Raw genomic sequence first — 13,062 nt, forward strand, 5'->3', positions numbered from 1 at the left:
GCTTTCCTCTCACGTGAGCCTGCAGAGGCTAATCTCCCAGGTAGTTCTCTCTGCCATGTGGATGCTGTCTCAGCCACTTGAAAGGGAAGCCATAGACAGATACCAAGCCATCATTAAGACGCTCGTGCCCAGAATGAACAAACCAACAGGATCACAGAGGACGTCTCCTGTAGGTGGCCGGGGCCCTGCCTGGGCCTCCAAGAGGGTCCCCGCCTCGCCGGGATCAGAGCATCTCCGTCACCAGCGGGACCGGGCACCCATGTGTCCGTCACAGCCCTGACCCGGCCACTCGGGATGCCAGGGCCTATTCTACGTACATTTTTTCGCTTCCAACGTGGGCCGGTGCTCGTCTGTCTTTAATAGATCTAATTATCAGAAAATGCACTTTGCAATCAGCCCCACACGACACAGGCCTGATTTTTCCGGCGTGCCAGCCAGCTGTGTGGAAAGGCGCAGCTCTAATCTCTCTCCCTCCACATGGTCCAGCAGATGAAAGTAATTTTGTGCTCAACTGTCTATAAGTAATTAGGCTGCGATGTAAAGGGGTCTTTATGAATCCGTTCGGAATGAGGGTATTCGGAGTAATTATGAGCAATCGTCCCCCTTACTAAGATACACCTTATGCATTTTACATGAGCCCCCATTATTAGCATAACCTGACTATCAAAGCCCCCCGGATCCACTGTCTTCCTTTTCATGTAACAGGCTGAAATTCCCCAGAAATATAATAATTTGAAAACAGGGGCGATGACGGTGATCAGCTTCAGCTGTAATTTGTTACATTTCTCTCCTTTGTTTTTTGCCGGGTAGAGACGCCGGCCCATGGAGGCCCCATTGTACACACGAGCGAGCGTTCCTCCTTCACCACGAGGTGGGTTTCGGTGGGCAAGCGGGGTCTCGCGGCCATAACGCACGTCAGGCACACACACGGAATGCCGTCATCTTACTCGTTAGGAGGGCGCAAGACGAGAGCTCCATTTTGCTGAGTAAGTCGGACTGACTCCTGGGCCCTGTGATTTTGAAAGACGGGTCATATTCACCTCCGACCAGACACTCCTTTAGGGTTCCTCCGTTCAGACCTTCTGGGGTCACGGTGAAGGTCTGCATCAGAGCCCCCAGAAGGTCTGCCCCTGATAAGTTGCATTGCACCCTCTGTGCAGAACTGGCTGCCCTGTGCCGGCCAGATGTTAGAAGGGGCTGCTTGAATCGGAGGGAGAGCGTGAGCCCTCACATCACGTGGACGTTCGGGGACCTAAAAGGAAATAGGTGGGACAGTATATTGAATGTGCCTGAGATGTTTTATGGCTCTGGGTTTTTCACGGCCAAACAGCCTCCTGGGTCAGGCATAAACATCCTTGAACTTTCTCAAGATGCCCCCAACTTTCTTGCTCTGGAGTGTCCAGGAAGAGGTGGTCAGAGATGTTTGGGGTATGTAGAGATGGTGAGAAAAGGAAGAACCAACCCGATGCCCATCAACAGGTGAACGGGGTCCATGCACACAGTGGAATATGACTCAGCCGTGAAAAGGAGTGAAGCCCTGGCACAGGCTACCACGTCGATGGACCTTGAACACACGATGCTCAGTGAGAGAAGCAGACCCAGAAGGACACACAGTGTGTGATTCTGTTGATAGGAAACGTCCAGAACAGGCAAATCCACAGACAGAAAGCAGGGTTTTGGTGCCAGGGGCTGGGCAGGGGGGCGACTGCTCATGAGGATGCGGTTTCCTCGTGGGGGGATGGAGATGTTTCAGAACCAGATAGAGGTGCTGCTGACACGACATTGTGAGTGTGCTGAGTGCCTCTGAATTCTTACTTGGAAACGGTTCACTTCCCGCTACGGAAACGTCACCTCAACTTCTTCAAAGGAAGAGAGAAGCTATATAGATACACACATATATATACACACATATACATATATGTAACTCATGTGAGACTAATTTCATGCTGTAGAATCAGCACTGCAGGACAGAACAGGATAAAATACCACATCCATACAACGCAGAGGCATTTGGACATTTTTATCCATGCAACTCAGTGGGATTTGATCGTTTTTAAGTTGAAGTATGAATTTAATTGAAGTACGGTTGATTTACAATGCTGTGTTAGTTTCTGGTGTACAGCAAGGTGATTCAGTGATACATATACATATCTATGCTTTGTCACATTCTTTTCCATTCTGGTTTATTACAGGAGACTGTATACAGTTCCCTGTGCTCTACAGTAGCATAAATTGCTAACTTTTATTTATGAAACGCAGAGGCATTTGGACATTTTTATCTATACAACTCAGAGGTCTTTGGTCACTTTTTCCGATGAAGAAAACTGTGTACATCTTTGCTTAGAAACGAAATGATCCAATTTATGACAAGGGACATAAACATTACCTCACACACAGGACTCCCCTCAACACGTGTGACCTCAGAGTGGGTCCTTTGCCACCCGAGGTGTTTGCTGTTCACCTCGAGTCCACAACTTGCTCCCTTCCTCTGGGAAGGCTGTTGTGGCAGCTCCCTTCTCCAGTTTAGAGTAACCGCCACCACGTGCTGCAGGTGACATGAGATTATGCCGAAACCCTGTAAACCGTGAGGCCCGGCAGGGCTACACAATTCACAGGGAACCCACACCAGCTCTCCCAAGGTTCGCTCTGCTGGGGAAAATGGTGGTTCCTGCAGCTCCGTGGGGACCTCGCTGATTCCCCCCAAAACTCAGGCTTTATCTAGACAAAGACCAGCATTCCCCCGAGCGGCGTGTGTCTGCTGCAACTCCAGCCATACGCCGATCTGAAAACTCTCTTGTTCCCTTTAGAATTTATGTCAGCAGAGACCATCCACCAGAAAAAAAAAAAGAATTGATTTTTCATTCACACACGCGAGCGAGCATGGGCTCCCAGCTCTTAAAGACGATAATTACATTGTTTTCAAACATCCCCCACCACACCAGCTCCATTAGGATCCAAATTGCTTTCCCACAATTTGAAAGGAAAATATTTCTCTGCGGAGATGATGGCAGACAGTACATTTTCCGCGGCCGTAATGTCCACTCCGTGCAGAGGGCTGTTAGGACCACCTCCAAGCTGACGGTTAACCATGATGGGATTTCACTCATCCTGACCTGGTGATAAATAAGCGGTCCAGAGGCAGCGAGGTACTGGGTTGGTGATGCTTGTTACGCGCTGCTTCAATGATGATGGAGTGGACGCCCGATTGCCTCGTAATTGCTGGCTTGGTAAACATCCAAGTGTTCGTCCTCAGTGTTCCGCTGAAGCGGTTAAGAGGTCTAACTCCTTAATAGCCGCGAAGGAAAAAAAAAGCAGCCGGCGGGGCTGGTGGGGTGACGGGGAAGACTATTTCTTTGGACACGTAAATGCTTTTGGGCCGCTGGCTAATTGCACTGGTCCAAAATGTCCTCGAGGAAAGCCAGGTCAGAGTTTTGTTTTTCTTACCTCATCTGCATTGCTTTTTTTTTTTTTTTTCTCCCTCAGCATCATAACTGAACCATCAAGCATTTCTCTAAGGCTTCAGGATTCTGTTTACAAGAGAGACACTGGCTTGGGAACCAAGGGGCCTTTGGCCATGTCCCGTGCTGCCACTGAGAAGCTAGTATTAAAAAGATAATGCTGGCCACTGACACCAATCCCTTCCCAGAAAGAACTGTTCCTGGAATGTAAAGAAGAGTATCACTGCAGAAAAAGTACCACTAACTGTGGTGTCTTAGCAATTCCCTGCACCTCCAATGGGTGGGGGGGGGGGGGGGGAAAGGTATAATTCACTGTATTTCCAAATAACATTAAACTGTAGTCAAAATATTTAGTACTCCAGTCGATTTGGTCCAAAGAAGCCAACTGGTTGGAAAGAGTTCGTGGAATAAACACAAAAATACAACGTAGCAACGATTAGACAAGACCCATCCCAAATTTTATCAGCCTTCTTAAAACCAAAGAGTCATCAGTAAAATTTTTCAATGGGATCCAGGTTCGATTTCAATGATGCATGTCACTGGGGTCAGGTAAAAAAGGTTTTGGTTTGGATTTTTTTTTTTTTGGCCACAGGAGGTTCAAGCTGCCCTTTAACACCAAGATGGTTCGAGGCATTTATAGACTCATCAGCCCTATTTTCAGATTAAGATTCCGTAAGGGTGTAACCATGCATTTTCCCATCTTCATCCCCAGGTGAGTTCTGCAGTTCATCATGGCGTCCATCTGATGTCCCTGGATGCAGGTGACATCGTAGATATCCCAGAGGTTGACTTTCTGGGTTTGAGATCTCAGCCGGACGCCCAGATGTGGTATCTTATTCCTCTTGCCTGTTCCTCCAAAGCTCACTGCAAATTTTAAAAGGCATAAACCTTTAAGCCGTGGTATCTTGAGCGCCTGTTTCCCCATGAGAAGGGACCTGACATCACAGCAAATGTGTGAAAATGGACTCCCCTGATTTTGTTGGCCAGAAGCACACAGACCTGGCAGAGAGACGCAGTGACATCAGGTGAGGCTTGGAGTTTAGCAAAAAAAGTATTCAACTATTTTTTTCAAATATTTTGGTCTTGGCAAAGCCTACTTTTTAAAAGTGTTTTCCTTCATTTTAAGACCCATGAGTATTTCGAGGGAAATGTAATCCATCTGACAGAAGCATTTTTTTTAGCTCACCACAGACAAAGTGAGAAAGCACCACTTTCACTGGTACTTAGAAACCGTGGAACTGCTGGGGGAAGTGTGGTCATTTCCCAAACTGAAATATCGTGCAAGGTATGAACGATAAGAAGAAGACAAAGAATGCAGAGACTTACCCAGAAGCAACAGATTCGGAAAGGAAATTCAACAAGGGAACCAGAAGTAACTCCCGCTACATGATACCTTTATTCTTTGTTTGCAACCAGACTATATCTAGAACACATCCTGGGCACGGCAGGGAGAAAAGAAATAGAATAAAACACAAACTCTGTGTCCTCTCATAAGTAGCATGATTCCTAAAGACAGAGAAAGAATTGGAGAGCAGTGAAAACGCAGCAGACACAGCCACAGGAGAGACTCTCCTCAGCTACAGGAGAGACTCACTGGCCTCGTGGCCACAAGTACCTGCATCTTGTGGTTGTTATGTCTTTCCGTGAGCAGCTACTGGGCTCCAGCGAAGACACAGAGATGGACAGACGTACCAGGAGGAGATCTGGATAAAAGTGCACTCGTTGCAGGAAACAGAGCTGGGTGAGTACTCCTCAACCACCTTTTTATTTTGTCTATTTATAGAGAAATAAAAGCCCCAAAGGTAAGGAGTTCATTAGAGGAAAGCAGAACAGAATCTCTGCCAGGGAGGAGTCCCCAGTCCACGGTGAAGGAGCCCTCAGTCCATCCAAAGAGGAGGGGAGAAATCTTCAATCCATGGCAGAAGAGCCCTCGGTCTAGGCATTGTAAGCCAATTCTGCAGAACCAAGAAGTGAACCACGGCTCAAGTCACTGGGGCCTCTGATCTCCTTGGACCTCAGGGAGCTGTGCCCACAACACGGGGTAGCTGAGCTGGGTCCCCGGGGCCACCCACTTATCTCCTCCCCAAGAGGGACAGAGGCAGGCGCAGGAGTGGAGGGTGTGAATATCCCAACGAACAGATACTCAGGCATTCCTGAAGCGCCACAGAAAATTTAGCCAATAGGGTTAACAGTGCCTTAAAGGGCTTTTCCACAGGGAACATCCGATTAGTTGCCAGGGGCAAATCTTTCGTGCTTAACAAAGCTGCAAAACATTCTGATGTATCCTCTGTACGATGCTAAGGATCTGCGTTAGAACGTCAGCCAGCAGTCAGCGTTGCTGTTTCTGTAACGATGGAACCCTCTATGTGGTGGTGAATTTTGTGTCTACCTTGGTGCCCAGATGTGTGGCCAGACATTACTGCGGATGTGTCTGTGAGGGTGTTTCAGGATGAGATTCACATTTAAATCTGTGGACTTTGAGTAACGCACATTGCTCTCCATAACGTGGGTGGGCCTCATCTAATCAGTTGATGGCCTGACCGGAGCAAAAACATTGATATCCTAGAGCAAGAGAGAATTCTGCACAGATGGCCTTCAGACGTCAGCTACAACATCGGCTCTTCCCTGGGTCTCGAGCCTGAGGTACTACCCCAGAGATTTTGGACTTCTAGCCCTCACAGTCATGTGAGTCAGTTCCTTATAACAATCTCTTTCCCTCTCTCTAGGCTATGGATATAGACAGATAAACAGCAGATAGATAGATGAGAGATAGATAGATAAAAGATAGATACATAGATACACAGATAGATGCATAGATGATGGACAGAAAGACAGATAGATACATAGTTCTGCTGGCTCTGTTTCCCAGGAGTACCCTGGCTAATACAACCTGTCTTCCCTTTTGCTCCTACCGTGTATTTTCTGGCAATGTGACTCCTGTGCGGCATTACGGGTGGCAATGAGACAATAGCTAGAAATGGACAAACAAGTGTTATGCCTAATTATCATCAATAGGAAGCCTTGGCAGAAGAAAATATTGACGTCATCAGCTGGCCCAAGGAAATGTGAATTGGATGTATCCTTGTCACCTGCTTCAACCATCGGGAAACTCCAAGACAGGAAAATACAATAAATAACCTGAATTCTTTTTCCAGGTGAGTTCTATTTAGACGTTTCACCATGTTTTAATTCCATAAAATTGCCTACTTGTGTGAGAGAGGAATGCTTGGATATCTACCTGGAAATTTCAGAGCACGTTTGGAAACACAGGGACGTATGTCATAGCCCACAAAAGGGCTGGATCCCAAGGACCCCCACAGCTACGGTCCTTGCCATGAAAACAAAGAATTGAATCATCTGTAGGAAAGGCATGTTTGATTTAATTTCCTGATCTCTGCAACACGGCCTCCCTGTACTTGGCGAGGGTGGCGGGCAAGGCTCCCAGCCCAAGTGCCCGTGAATATTCCATTAGAAATTAATTAACCCACGTCTGCTCAGAAACACTCCAATCATCCGAGGTTACACGCCGTGCCTGATGCATTTATAGCCCCCATGTAAGTAGTCCCCGGAGACCCCCTAATGTGTAAACAGCATAAAAAATGATCCTTTATTCCTGCGAGCTTCACCTGCCACCTTAATTGAATAAATGGGGCTATGATCCAGGAACACTTCTGCACACACGCATCACGGTGACTCATCCACCACACGTGGACACACGCCCACCTCCCTGCTCTCCCCTCGCTGAAGAGATAGTCCAGGACGATTCTCTTGTATTGAATATACATTCTGCTCCAAGTACTGCAGGTCCACACTTTTCTCCTCTCCCCATCCCCAGCCTGCAGAAGGAATAGAAATTAATGTTTAAGGCAACCATGTCTTATGTCCTACGTATTTAATCGTATAGAAAGGACACGTCCAATTGTGAGGACCATGCCCCAGATGTAAGCTGATTTTACCTTAAACAAAACCCTACCTGCCGGTCAGGGAACCACCTGTCATGACCCAGTTTTGCCAATCTGTGGGACGTGGCCCAGGCTTGCCCTTTTAGAAGAAAAAGGAATGACAAGCGTTTTGGAAAATGCCCCCAAAGCTGCACAAGTCAACACCAGGCACAGTCCCCAAATCTCCCTTAAAATGAGCTCCATGCCTCCGCCATGGCCCTGGGGCTCTGCCCCGCCCAGAGCCCGTCTGCCCTCGACGCCACCCCCCTACGCTGTCTCAACACCAGTGTGCTTTCCTAGGCACACCCCACCCCACCGCTACCCCCGACCACTGGTCACCTTCCCTATTTGATGCCCTTAAGAACTCTCAGCAGTGCCTGGGTTGCCTCATGGATGAACTGGTTTCCACTTTTGTTATCTTTCTCCCTCTCCTGGAATGCATGCTTTCCCCCCCTGGTAATCTTTAACTGTGAGAAAACAACGCAACATACAATTTACCACCTTCGCCTTTTTTAAGTGCGCAGTGGAGTGCTATTAAGTCCATTCACCTGCCACCACCCCCACCATCTTTCTCCAGAACTTTATCATTGCCCCAGACTGAAACTCTGTGCCCGTCGCATCCTAAATCTCCGTCCCCCTCCCCTACCCCTTAGCACCGCCATCCTACTTCTGGTGAATTCAGGAATCACCTGAATGATGAGTGGAATTCTACAGGAGTTATCCTTTCCTCTCTGGCTTATTTCACCGAGCATCATGTCCTCGGGGTTCATCCACGTTGTAGCAGGTGTCAGAATGTCCTTCCTTTTCGTGGCTGAGTCACATCCCACTGTTTAGCTATATCCCATCCTGTTTATCTTATCATTCATCGATGGACTTGCTTCCACATTTTAGCTACTGTGACCAGTGCTGTTGCAAACGTGTGTGTCCTGGAAACGATGATGCTTGAGTCCCTGAATCTGCCTGACATGTGCCTGGGCTGCAGTGGGTCCCCTAAACGTACGTGCCGACTAAATTCCAGCGCTCTTCCCTTTTTTTTTTTTTGCGGTACGCGGGCCTCTCACTGTTGTGGCCTCTCCCATTGCGGTGCAACAGGCTCCGGACACACAGGCTCAGCGGCCACGGCTCACGGGCCCAGCCGCTCCGCGGCACGTGGGATCCTCCCGGACCGGGGCACGACCCCGCGTCCCCTGCATCGGCGGGCGGACTCTCAACCACTGCGCCACCAGGGAAGCCCTCTTCCCTTTTATTATTTATTGGAAGCCACTCAATAACTGTACTTCGTAGAATGATAATCCCTCTTTCAGAGATGGAGAAAGTGAGACGTGGCACGGTAATTTTCCCACTCTCTCATAGCTGGGAAGTGGCACATTTGGGGTTCACGCCGAGAGCTGACCACTTTGGAGCTGGAGGTATGATGCCATGTGGACCATCGAGGCAGCTCCAGTTCAGACACTGCAGTGGGTCCCGAAAACTCCAGGAACCAGTTAACCACTGTCAAATATCGAGTCCTCCCTCGGGCCGTGGTTCCAATTCATGACAGAAGGCAGGCAGAGCTACTTGGGGTTAAATACACAAGAGGTCGAAGAGACAGTAGCCATGATGTAGTTCCCCAGAGTTTAAAAGACAAAGGGTCCCTGGTAAAGACATGAGCAACTTGCTGACCTGCGGGGGCTCGAGCTGATGGAGAGCATGAGAGATGGGGAGAGATTTCCCAGGAATCAATCCCTAAAGGACGGAGCCTATAGGAACCAGAAGGTGGGTATGACGAACTGAATAATAACCCCCAAATGCTCACGTTCTAATCCTGTAAACTGTGAACTTATATGGCAAAGTCTTTGCAGATGTGATTAAACATCTCAAGATGTTTAATACAGTACCCTGGATTATCCAGATGGACCCTAAATCCAATGACAGAGTCCTTCTAAGAGACAGAAGAGGAGAGACACAGACACAGAGGAGAAGCCACATGAAGACGGAGACAGAGACAGGAGGGACGCGGCCACAAGCCCAGGGACGCCTGGAGACCCCAGAAGCTGTTAGAGGCGGGAAGGACCCTCACTGAAGCCTCTGGAGGGAGCACAGCCCTGGGACACCTGGACCTCAGACGTCTGGTCCCCAGGAATAGGGGAGGATGAATATGCAATGTTTTAAGCCACTCGTTTGTGGTCGTATGTCACAGCAGCTCCAGGACAATAACACTGAATGATTTTGAAGTCTCCTCTCCAGCTGAAACTTCACATCAATGTATTTACATGTCTCTCTCACTTTGTGCTTGTCCACTCAGTCTGCCAATAACAACATGTCACAGATGGGGTGGCTTAAACAACACCCTTATTTCCCACAGTCCTGGAGGCTGGGAGTCTGAGATCATGGCGTGGGCACATTAGTTCCTGGTGGTGTTCTCTTCCTGGCTTGCAGGCGGCCACCTTCTCTATGTGTCCTCACACGATGAAGAGAGAGCTCTGATCTCTTCCTCTTCTTATAAGGATGCTGATTCCATCATGGGGTCCCCACCCTCATGACCTCATCAAAACCCAACCACCTCCCAAAGGCTCTACCTCCTAACATCATCCCACTGACAGTCAGGGCTTCTACATATGAAGGACACACATTCCGTTCACAACATCACTCGTACGTTGGACTCTTTTGATGGGAAAATATGTATGTAACCAATTTAACAGGCTCTGGGAGTAGTTTTTACTGGAGAATCCTTGAGATGTATCTGTCCCTACCAGTGTCCCCAGGGTGCACTGGAGGAGGCTGTACACAGAGGTCTCTGATGTGGGCATCGCGGGTACCAAGCATAGCTTTTTAGGGTGATACCTTAATTGTCACTCATAGTCTGCCACCCACATGAAGATGATGACTATGAATCCCAGTCTCCCACCAGGACACCAAGCCCATCAGGCACAAGTTACCTGAACTTAGGTACAAGGTCACAAGGAAAGAAGCAATTGCCAGGGGACCCGCATGGCCAGAGCAACATAAACCCACACGGGTCTGGTCCTACAGCCTTAGGGCTGTACCCTGAGAGTTCACCACATGACGACAGTCCTGGTGGCGTGGCTCCCACCCCCTTCAAATAAACAGAATAATGTTAAATTATGATCAACATACTATTCTGTGTCCTTAATTCTCAGGCACTCTCTTTATCTAAATATTACTGAAATCAAAACATCTTTCAAAAAGAAATGGACACGTGAACCACAGTGGATTTTATTTTTCCAATAAGTCCTTTCCTTTCAAATCACTTTCCTTTAAATCACTAGTTTATTAGCTCATGTCATCATTAGATTGAGAAACTACGGGCGTGCTCCAAGGGATGAAGGTGAATATTTTAAAACATTCTTTGCATTTATGGATTGAATATGTGTATCCTCCCAAAATTTATATATTGAAACCCCATCCTCCAAGGTGATGGTGTCAGGAGGTGGGGCCTTTGGGAGGTGACGAGGTCATGAGGGTGGAGCCCCCATGGATGGGATTAGTGTCCTTATAAAAGGGACCCCAGAGAGCTCCCACGCCTCTCCCACCAGGTGAGGACACAGAGAGGACGTCCATCTATGAACCAGGAACAGAGTCCTCACCAGACATTAAGTCTGCCCTCGGCAGGACCTTAGACATCCAGCCTCCAGTACCATGAGAAATAAATATCTGTGGTTTAAGCCCCCGAGTCTGTGGTATTTTTTTTGATAGCAGCCCAAAGAAATTAAGACATTCACCAAAAGGATTTTCTGCTTAACATTTACGTAAGTGGGAGAAAAAATAACGTCAACTAATTGCATACAAATGAGCATTCTGTTTAAACAAAGTGTTACCCACACACCAATTCCTGCTGACTTCTGTAAACACTTCTCCTTAATGTTACATCGTTTCTACTTAAAGCCCATTTAAATTAATTTCATTTCTTCAATTTCCTAGAGAGCTGACAGCAGGGTTTGGGTTTATAGGAAGAGCATGAGGTGAAGCGGGAAGTGAGATTAGAAATCTTTGGCATATGACAAACTTGATCAAGTTCTTGGGGTCCACTCAGAAGGGACACAGCAGAAGAACATGTTTAACTTTGATTTTTCACTTGCCTTAGCCAAGGAAAAAAAATGTTAAAAGAGGGGAAAAGAGATGCTATGAATAACTATTACACACACACACACACGCGCGCGCACGCGCACCCATGCATTGCATGAACACAGAACACCTACAATTGCCAGACAGAACAGCTGGAAGATAGATGTGCAATTTTGGTAAGGTTGTGTTATTAATACAATTGCTTATTTTAGAACAAGCAGTCTGAGGACCGTTGTAAAACTTATTAAAAGTGGATTTTTCCATGAGTCTATATATATTTTAAAGCACACCCCGTGAAGTAACTGACATGTTGTTCTGAGCTGTACGTAAGCAAGTCACTTGTTTAAAGGAAATTTCTGGTTCCACTAGAGAGTTCTAGGTTAGAGGTTTCTGCGGAGGCTTTTATGTGCTAACTCTCATAAAAAGTCCTTCCAATCTGGGCAGTTTTCTCACCATTGCCCTCTCTCTGCTTCTAATTGTGAGTTTATCTGGGAATAAATACCACTTGGAGGTCAGCACCGCCAACACAACCTTCTCCTTATTGGGCATTTAGAATTGCTCCTCAGTTTGATCTGTCCTTGAAATACTCCACTTTTGTCTTGGGCAAGAAGCGGAAACAAAGACTTTATGAAATTAACAACTGAATAAAACTGCTAGAGGCAATGTGAAGGTCGGCGAGTTGGGCCGCGCTGGTGTGGATTCCTCCTCGTCTTCCTCCACAGCAGATTTGGGCTCGGTTGACCCGCAGCTGCAGCATTTCATCGAGGTGGAGACTCAGAAGCAGTGCTTCCAGTAGATGGTGCACCAGATGAGGGAACTTTGTTGGGAAAAGTGCACGGACAAGCCTGGGCCAAAGTTGGACAGTTGGGCTGAGGCCTGTCTTGTGAACTGCATTGAGCGCTTCATTGATACAAGCCAATTCATCTTGAATCGACTGGAACAGACCCAGAAGTCCAAGCCAGGCTTCTCAGAAAGCCTTTCTGACTGACCTCAGCATTACCTCTTTGGAAAAGGGAGGTAGTTCAAGAAATGAAGAGCAGTTGATGGGACGGTTGAAGAAAAGGTGGGGGATCGGCTCCCACCTCTGTCACTCTTGGGACATCCTGTCATCTGAGAAAGAACAAAGACCAATTTTTGTGTGTGGGTGGGTTTGAGGGTCAGATGTGTCTGGGGTTGTGTTTTTTAATGCTAATCGTGGGAAAACAATTGACAGATGAATGGAAGACGCCACTGGATGTGTATTACTGTATGTGGGACGATGCTTTTTTCGTAGTCCCAGTAACTGCTCCCTACAATTTTAGTAGTGGAACTGCTCTATAGTTTGATAGTGGGACCACATAGGTAATAATCTGTTATTTGTGTGCGTTCCTTTCAGATTTCTGGAGAGATCGATATACATCTTTGTGTCTCAGAAAGGGCAGCAGTGGGAGAAAGAGTAATTTGGTACTTGCCTGTAGGCCTCCTTATCTAGTGTCTGATTATCGGTGCTGGAAAAAAATGTATGGATTATTCATACAGTACATTTCACCTTTCTAGGTTATCTCCCTCCTTTATACTGTGATTCACTTAAATATCTATATAAAGTACAGTCTCGAGCT

At 47.3% G+C, this 13,062-nt stretch overlaps 1 pseudogene; it reads left to right on the forward strand.

Moving 5' to 3' along the window:
* Positions 1 to 4,144: 4,144 nt before the first annotated feature.
* LOC101322672 (mitochondrial import inner membrane translocase subunit Tim8 A pseudogene) lies at positions 4,145 to 12,452 on the forward strand (annotated as a pseudogene).
* Positions 12,453 to 13,062: the final 610 nt, after the last annotated feature.

Source organism: Tursiops truncatus, chromosome X, assembly GCF_011762595.2.
Source record: "Tursiops truncatus isolate mTurTru1 chromosome X, mTurTru1.mat.Y, whole genome shotgun sequence".
Classification (NCBI taxonomy): Eukaryota; Metazoa; Chordata; class Mammalia; order Artiodactyla; family Delphinidae; genus Tursiops; species Tursiops truncatus.